Below are 10,050 nucleotides of genomic sequence, written 5' to 3' on the forward strand. Positions count from 1 at the left end.
AAATTAAATTCTTGAATTAAATCAAGGGTTACATTTCAGACGGATGAGAAGCGTAATTCAATTACCCCAAATCCAGGGGTCATTTGTGGTAACAAATACAGGAGCCTCCGCTCAGGGCTAGTCTCTCATCTCTCTGCAGACTCAAACCTTTTTTTATGTTTGTCAGCATTATAGATGATTGCATGGCATATAAAAGAATTACAAGCATATTCAATCAGATTTGATTTGTTCAGCCTTTTAATATCAATAACTCTGTGGTTACTGTCAGTGTGACAGATTATTCTCTTCTACATTGCAGCAGCCAAAGCGAGAACAGTGTCTATGGTTGAATATGATGTAACACACAAAGTGCAATGTTGCATGTTTTAGTGCTGCCTCAGCATGTTTGTTTTAATATGCAGTGTGTGTGCATGAGTTTACCATATGTGTTGTGATCCAACATTACTTGCGCTCTTTAAAATTATGGGATTTCTTTAATTAAAGTCCAAACATGTAATCCCTCTTATTGGTGATGTCTTTCCTTCGACCAAACAGTATGACTTCTAATGTGTTGCTTCTCAGCAGTGTACTGCAACCAAAGCACGTCTGTTCTTTGTGGGACATCAGTGGCTGACAAATTGGTGCCTTAAATGAGTAGGAGGTAGGATTTCTCTTTCACCAATTCCATTTTCCTTTTTTTGTCATGGTTCCCAAAAAATCCTGAGAAAGAGGCTGAATGCATAAATGAATTTGATGATTTTTACTTTGGACACACCAGAGAATCTAGTGGTTAATACATCTTGCTCATCACACAAAATACACGTTAATATTAATACTTAAAAGTTAAGGAAGTTATAGTGGTTTAATTGTGCATAACCTATAGTGTGTAGTTCATTTAGATGCCAATATATGTTTCCATCAAATTCAACAAATCTAATTTCGTCACATATTCGAAAACACACTCAATTTAATTGTTTGAAAACAAAAATGATTTGAAGATTTTCTTTATAAACAGGTGAGTGGTGAGCCAATATGTTAATATCAAGCTGGTATACTTTAAAAGTCCATCTGAAACAGCTCAGAAAAATAACTAGAAATAAAAGATCTGACAATGGAGATGGACTGTCAGGGAAATGGAAGCAGGTGAGTATGTGGTGAGGAAGGTCAGGTGACCGGTATGACAAAAAGGAGTTACTGCAGGTCAGGAGGGAGTGGCTGGTTCCGCAATGACGTGGTTAGGCTAACCCTAACCCTCACCCCAAACACAGTACCGATTGAATACTGTGAGCTGGCTGGAGTTGTGAAACCATCATGGTCAACAGTATTTTTAAATGTTTTTTTTATTTAAAGGAATACTATAAATATATCTTTTGGAGAAATAACAGACTTATTTTCATTTCAGCCGAGTACTACAGTGTGTTTTTCAACATCAATGGAAATCTCTGACTCGGAGGATTAAGCAATATCAGATTGTGGCTTCTGGTCAATCGTATCAATTTATTTGAGTTTTTTGTTGTAAACAGTAAGACAAATATAGAATTACTTTTTACCACTGTGTTGTCTCTGCAAATGAAACACAAGAGATTGAAATCCCTTTTAGCTATATTTAAAATGTATAGTGAGAAAAGGAACTGAGAAATTATGACAAACGTAAACATTAATTAACATTTTAATCTCAGAGAGCCAGGAGCCTTGTTGTTCCCTTGAAATATTGCCTTATTGTTTTTTACTCTCACATAATGCCCTGGCTCAGCTAATGAAGCTTGAGATACCTGCAGTGTCTGGGGAAGAAACATTTGCAATTAAAATCCAAACCATAGTTAGCCCTGGAAATTGACTTTGTTAATTGGCGAGACAGCCACAGCTGCTGAGCTGTAAATGACATCCGAGTCACACTGCGAGAAACTGTCTTGTACCTCTTCTCATCATACTACACTTGAAGATGCCCTTGTCATGAAGTTTGTCGAAAAACTGTGGAATGACACTGAGACTGAAAAGACTACAGACGGGGGAACATGAGCGGGATACCTCAACGAGGCGTTGTAACTACGTTGTAATACAGTTATCCTTTTATTATGAGCAGCTACTTAAGCCACTGGCATCAAGACAAACAGCGTAACTGAAGAGATAATTTTAGACTAATATAATATGTTGCCTGTTGAAGGTAAACAGGAGGCTATGGATTAACATTGGGTTAACCCATATCCGTTTCCTGCCAGTTTAGTTTCCACACAGATGGCACCTGCTTTCTGGTGAGATAGTAAAAAAGGACACAATAAAATTAGACGACATGTTGGAGATGGACCGCAAACACTGCTGAGCCGTTTCCACAATCCTATTCATTGTGTCTGTGAGCAAAAGGGTAAACTATATCTGCTGTGACGTACATGGCAGGGAGCTGCAATCTTACACCCACACTATTCATCTAACCGCGTGTGTAGCATATGGCGTGTTTGAGGAGTGTTTAAAAAGCAGCTATACAAGATGGCTGGAGCACATTCTGAGAAAGTGAAACACTTTCAACTCATTTTACAATACATGTACACATATAAATAATGTGATGAGTCTCTCATCATTTCTATATGGTAATATTGGATGCTGCCTTCCAAGTATAGTACCACCATTATGCGATAGATAATGAGCCGTTGGCTGCTGTGCATTCAAAGATCCAAAGAGAAATGGGTAACCTCAAAATCACTCTGAGGTTGGGCTTCCTTATCAAAGCCCACATAATAACGTCTTTTGGCAAGACCTTGTTATGCAAGTTGCAAAACCCCAGTCACACAGGCTGCTGCATCTTATGCTCCAACGTTTCCCTGCTATCTAACAACACCAGTATCTTCAATGGACCTTTGCTATTTGTCTCCACAGCTGCATTCTGTTTGAAAAAAAATCAAAAGTAACCACAGAAGAACATTTCTGTGGTTTGCTGATGTTGTTGTTGTAGTTAGTGCTTGTGTCCGCAGGGAAGAACATGGTTGGAGGTAGATATATGAGCGCAATTCACTTGTGTGGATTCTCCAGTTCAGACATTTACTGATTCGTCTGTCATTTTGTCTGAGTGCTGTTTGTCAGTCGCCTGCGAAGACAGAGGCAATTGCTAAGGCGGTGAGCTAAAAGCAAAGTGAAGATCCCCTTGCGGAAGTGTGTGTGTGTGTGTGTGTGTGTGTGTGTGTATGTGTGTGTGTGTGTGTGTGTGTAAGAAACATCAAGGGAGTAGCACTTTAAAAAGTTCTAAATTATTAGACCCATCAGTTTTCTGTGGCAAGGACACCTTTTTAATTAAGGAATCAATCTACTGCGGGGCTTCAAATTCAAACCCTGAAAGAAAGATGTCATTCTGTCAGTGTTCTGAAAAGTGCCCATTATTTTTCAACACACACATGTATTTTCCCACAGTGAGGATGTAGCTCAGTGGGTTAGTCTTCATATCAGGGGAGCACTGGGTCAATCCCCACTGCAGTAAGCAGGTCATTTTGTCCTTGGGCAAGACACTACACCACAAATTGGTATCGTGGGGATTGCCCACAGTATTGATTGTATATAATTCGCTTAGGATAAAAGCGTCTAATAAGTGTATATTTGAAAAGCTGGTACGTGTGTGTGTGTGTGTGTGTGTGTGTGTGTGTGTGTGTGTGTGTGTGTGTGTGTGTGTGTGTGTGTGTGTGTGTGTGTGTGTGTGTGTGTTTCACTGAAATCCTCCCTGTTAAACAAACTATCCCAGAGGAAATTGTTTTTATTTTTTTGGTGACAGGTAGCAGTCCTGATCTCATTTTCATCTTGGATCATGCAGAAGGAAGAAAAAAGGCTGGAACTAGCAAAGGAAGAACCAATACTCTCTATTATCATCCTGGAAGCATGTATGGTGATATTATTGAAGAGCAACTATCTGTGGAAAACGTAACCATATGACCGTATGTGTGTTTCCGCCACAACTGTTTCATCAGCTGATTAAGATTCAGACCTACCACTTACACCTAATTAAATCTCATTGTTTTGTTATTATAAACAGTCCCCCGAAGAGACCAATGCAAGGAATTAATTTATCATACCAAAGTTTCTGTCAGGTAGATATCCTCACGTTTTCACCGCTTTGCTAGTTTCAGCTGCCTAGAGAATTGACTGCACTTGTCGTGTTTGTCACAACTTGTGGCTTACAGGCTTACAGGCTTTATCACAGGGCGCACAGTCATAAAAACATGTCATATCAATGAAAAGAAAAACACTGCCAAAGTCATCTCAAGTGACCTTTCAAAAACGAGGATGATTTACAGAGAAGCTGTGCAGACACAACACTCAGTTAAAATCTGCCGTTTATGGCCCTTATGTGGTTTGTGATGAAAGCATCGGATCTGTTACACTTCAGAGGCCCTGTGAGAATAACATTAAAGTTTCATAATCTTATTTTGATGAATTACACTCTCATGGCATTCTGCTCTCACAGCCCAACCGATATCTCCTCGTACCAGCCTTCAGCTTTTTCTTTCAAGTGTGTGTATGAGAATATGTGTGTGTGTGTCAGCTCAGTCAGCCATACCCTTGTCAGCCCTCATATTAATCTTAATTAACCCCCCGTTGCTTAAGTGTACCGGTGGGATCGGTGACACTGACATCTCCGTGGGTGGCGAAAAACAGAGGGACAGCGACGTCTGATGTAACAAGAAGACAAATGAAAACGAAATCTGAGTGTCACAGAGTCACATCCTTCAGACATGTCCTAATATAATCAACAGAGGCCTACTGTACAGGGTGTATATTTCTCATATTATAATACAAATACTACGAAATATGTGCAGTTTTTTTAATCTCTGGCCCTAGGTAGCCTTTTAAGCTTAAAACCAGAGACATTTTTCTATTTTTTTCATTCCCTTTAAAGTCCACACAGCATGTCTAAGCCCATTGATGATGTTGCAGTCAGTGTCCAACTGTGACATTCTCTGACTGCAGTTTAGTTTCTCCACCGCCACTGTAAGTATCACTGTGTAAGGAAAAATGAAAACCTCTATTTTCCCATAGGTTGATGCTGTTTTTCTCATTGCAGGTTTTCTTTGATATCAAAGCATACCAGACACTTTCAATATTTTGCACTTTCATACTATAGTATGCCACACTTAGTGTCACAGTGTTGAGACCTGCAGACTACCATTAACTCTCCATTTATCTTGTCACTAATCTCCGTTATAAGCCAAGCACTCACTTCTAACAGAATAGGATTTGCTGAAACCACATAATAATGAACCAAACTATGTATTTGAGTGGGTGTCCATTGACATATATATCATCTTTAAATGTTTGTCTGTCATGCCAATACTGTTTACATGTTCTTTGTCATGTGTCTTACGATGAACATGAAGGCTTCCACTGAAACACATTGGTCTGTGGTCTGACAGTAAAAGTGTCCTTTGTGCTGCAAGTGTCGTTGTTTTGGGTTTTCACCTCTCCAGACTATTTTCACCAGATATGCAAGAGACCTGTGTGTGGGATTGTGGAAAAAACATCTTATTTCTTGACCCTCCTCCTCAAGCAGAAACCCAGGTATAAAAGGGATTTTTTTTTTGTTGGTGTTGAAGAAGCATATGAGCAAATCATTGGAACCTTACTAATATACTAATGTGTGTTTGTGAGGGGATAGAGCAGTAATTTGTAATTATCAGGTGAAATCCCCTTGACCTTAACCACTTAAACTCATTAGTTTTCTAAAATTGTCTATCATGAGCCAAAGTTGCCTTCCACTGCCTGATGTATAATTAATGCAGCAACACTTCTGTGTTACCTCCTCTGCTTTTTATAATTCAAAGCACTGCAGGCACCTGAGTCCATACTCTCCGTATGGATTTAATGGACATGCATGTGTGTGTGTGTGTGTGTGTGTGTGTGTGTGTGTGTGTGTGTGTGTGTGTGTGTGTGTGTGTGTGTGTGTGTGTGTGTGTGTGTGTGTGTGTGTGGAGCAAGTATTTTCTGTGTAAACACACATTGCGCAAGTTCCTTTTCGCTCAGTTGTTTACTATGATTGATTTCCACAGGGCTCAGTCGAATAAGCAGGAGATGAAAGACTTTTGTCTGCTGTGAGACCAAAATTATTCTTTTTGAGCTCCATCAGCTATAAAGAGCCAGTGAGTGGATGCAATGTGATGTTAAACACAGCTTAATGAGGGAGAAGCTTCTGATCAGAATCAATTACAGACACTGTTTCCACATGAGTGCTAACTATATCTAACTACTGTATATTATCTGTTCAAACCTCTGAACCCAATCAGAAGCACCGTGGGTTAGTTTGTCTCCGTAGAAACTATTTAACACCTTTTCCTTGGAGATTAACTTTACTTTTCACATCTTGCCTTTTCAAATACATCTGCTTTTTGTTATTTGAAGGTGTAGACTCTGTCTCATCCAGTGTGCCAATTTGATTATGTTGACAGATAAATCTAAAAGCAATCTTTTTATATCCAGTAAAGGCTTCCTGCTGCTGTAAATAGTGCTGATAATCCTCTGCAGGATGAGAGAACTAAAACCTCAGAGGAAATGATTCAGGTGCAATCAGCAGGAATTTGACATGCAATTTGTTTGTGATACCTTGAAGTCTTTACAATGCAATATTGCAGGTAACAGTATAAAATATGAATGTTTTTCCCCCCTGAAACTCTTTCCACTCTCAGCATTACTGCTTGCTGATATTGCTGATCAACTGTGTTTGGAGCTTTTTTTTTTACGGCTATTGTTGTCATATTTTAACCTGGAATGTGATACTACTTTGTACGGCTCTGCGCTAATAAACAACCTATTCATCTGTTCATGCGATACAACAATTTTTTGCATCGTTGTATTGTTCTAACTTAACAAGAAATAACAAGCCTAGCATTCTATATACTTCAGGATATTTTAATTGGAGAGTTTTTGAAAATAATGTATTCTTAACTTGTGTTAAATCTTCAAAGCTTGGAATTTAAATTCTAATTAACATATAGCGTCTGTAAGAAAGCACTTTATGAGCACCTTTTGGTCCCATGGGAACGGTAAAATGGTTCACTACAACAGTGTGTGCATTTTCCTGTGACATTAGGAGAGATTGCTATGGTAATAGAATCCATTAGCACAACAATGTCACCGATAATAAGATTACCGTCATGTAACAAAAGCCATGTGTTCCTGCTGCAGGTGACGTCCTGTTCGAGAAAAACAGTCTGCAAATTACGACAAGAGATGCCGAGGCGTGAGTTTATAGCTCATTAGGAGACTAATAATGAGATGGAAAAAGAGACGAATGCTTTCTTTAAACCAAAAACAACTTCATTAAACTCTACCTGAGCATGTAACGGCTTCACATAAAGATTGAGACACATCTAAGTGGATACAAATAAAAGCTTACCCTGACTCATTACTTCCGAACAGTCACATTGAGTCACTTACTCTTGCACATCATATTTATAGATAAGATACTTTCAAAGTCAATGGAAACTCAGGTCATTTAACTTATAACCATGTATTTAAATTACACTCTGCTTCATTGTGTGTGGCTTCACTTCACTGCACGGTTTAATATCAGATAGCAAACAAACATGAGTGGGAAGGCAATTTAGAGATAAGCCTCACGTCTCATTATATGAGGCGTATATGGCTCAGCTATAATGGCTTCTTTAATACAAGTAGAGACTTTTAAATTGATTTGGTCCTCTTTTGGCTTGATAAGAAACACAATCATGTTGTCAGACTGCAAATTCCACCAAAGCTTGGAAATAATTAAAAAGCCAGAAGGAACATATGTCTGTGAAGGACAGGTTTACAATTACAAGCATCTTTATCATAGGGTCAAGGTAGTTTCACTTAATATCCAGAGGCTCAGAGTGAGGCTAATCAGATAAAACTTTGTCTCAAAGAAGCAGACAAAAACAAAAGTTAGAAGACAGCCCTAAAGTAAAGCTGTCATATTCCTACAGTGCAGGCTTCACAGAAGTGTTGTTGTTCTGCTGGTAAAACATGCCAGCATTATGGTTGGAAGCCATGTTTAGGTGTTCCAGCCGCAGAGGACGTTTTAAATGAAATGCATGTTTCCACTTTGCCTGAGTGCTAATAAATCTTCCCTGGCTGACTTGGCCTCTGAGCTGTTCCAAGATATAAAGCAAAACGATAATTCAACCAATCACAGCGATTAATAGAAGCATATATGCAGTGGTGAAAAGTAAATAAGTACATTTACACAATAATTATACTAAAATAGATTTACGTACTTGAGCTTTGCATGAATGTATCCATTTCATGATCATTTTCTACATCTCCGAGGCCAATATAAAACAGTCGTTCTCAACAATGATTAAATAACTTTGTGTATTGAAATAAAAGATGCATATTCACATAATGGTAATAAATACAAAAATCAAACTACTGGATATATAACTGTTGGCAGAGAAAGAAAGGAAAACAAAGAGGGACTTGCAAATGGTGAACAGAATATTTCACAGAGTCAAGAATACGAAGAAAATAGACCCACACAATGCACAAGCAAGCACATACACGTGTATTCTAGGTAGAGCGCAGTGAGAATGTAATAGATCAGGATAATCTATAATATCATTTATGGGGGGAGGGGTTACAAACCACCCTTCCGATAAAGTATAAAGATTGTTGAGACTAACCCCACGTTTACCAGATGCATATACAATACATTATTTTACATATATGTTGCCGCTTCTGTAGGAATTTCGTCCGTACAATAAATATTGAACCAGGTATGGTGTGTTGCTCTGGAGACCACTTTTCTCTGGCTGCACACATAACAAACTGCCCTGTAAAGGCGATACACAGCTGGTCGTTAATGCAGAATAAACCTAAGCAGGGTGAATTTACTGCAGTGTGATTCCCTGTGTGATGTCCTGCTTTAAAAATGTTGCTGTTACAATTACAGCAGGAATGTAACCATAGCAACATAAGCAAAACCGGCACTCAAACCATCTTCAAAAGTCTTTGGTTACTCGGAGGACAGTTACTATTGGACCAATTATTACTTGACTTCTTCAGTACACATTGACATGACTGGATGTCACAGAGGAGATTCAAAAACGCTGTGTATTGCATCCAATCACTTTGTATTAATAATGTGGATCTATAAAAAGAGAACAAGAAGTAATAATTTAACATTGTTTTATAAATATTGCATCAAAAAGGCCCCAAACGTTATTATATTTTAAGGAGAAATGATTCATCCATCTCTAGAATAATGGGGGGAACATTCATCTAATAGGCGGCACATCTAAGAAGGGAAAGGCAAAAATGTATCTGCTATTTCTTTACAGGATAGTGCAGATTGGATGCTTGACACTGAATCAGTTGAAGTAAGAAAGAGACGAGCAGAAAAGGAAAAGAATGAAAGGAATAGGACAAAGTTGAAAACCATTTGGATTTATAATGGAACAAGCAGTCTGTTGAAATGTGACATAATCTCCTGGAAACCCTTCAAAAGGTGAAGCACGATGAATTGTTTTGTGCTTTTATTGCTGTCACACTGCATCTACAATTGATTACGTCTTTCTTTTGCAGAAGAGGCATTCTCTCCCCAGCAAACTCAGCTAATGGAAAAACTGAAATGTCAGCAGAATTAGGGTTTATTAAGGCTTTCTTTCAATTATCTTGCACTTAGACAAAGATTATTACATAGCTTCATTAGTGCAGCAAAGATCGTTCAGTGTGTGTGTGTGTGTGTGTGTGTGTGTGTGTGTGTGTGTGTGTGTGTGTGTGTGTGTGTGTGTGTGTGTGTGTGTGTGTGTGTGTGTGTGTGTGTGTGTGTGTGTGTGTGTGTGTGTGTGTGTGTGTGTCAGAGCATCAAACAGCACAGTTGGGCATGTCTCTCAATTCAATTAGCAGTAGCAGCTCATGCAAATCAATACGGGTGGACACATCTGCGCAGACAAACCTTTTCTTGCACACTTCCACATCAGAAGAGAAAAAGGAAGTTGACAATAAAATTACAGATAATAAAATGTGCATGAACAGCTGACAATAATATTACTCTAAATATGTGTCAGCCTTGGTTTTGTGTCTCTGAGTATTGGTCTCACCTTCATGCCATAAAGAAAATAA

The sequence above is a fragment of the Eleginops maclovinus genome, chromosome 15 (assembly GCF_036324505.1).
Source record: "Eleginops maclovinus isolate JMC-PN-2008 ecotype Puerto Natales chromosome 15, JC_Emac_rtc_rv5, whole genome shotgun sequence".
NCBI classification, from domain to species: domain Eukaryota; kingdom Metazoa; phylum Chordata; class Actinopteri; order Perciformes; family Eleginopidae; genus Eleginops; species Eleginops maclovinus.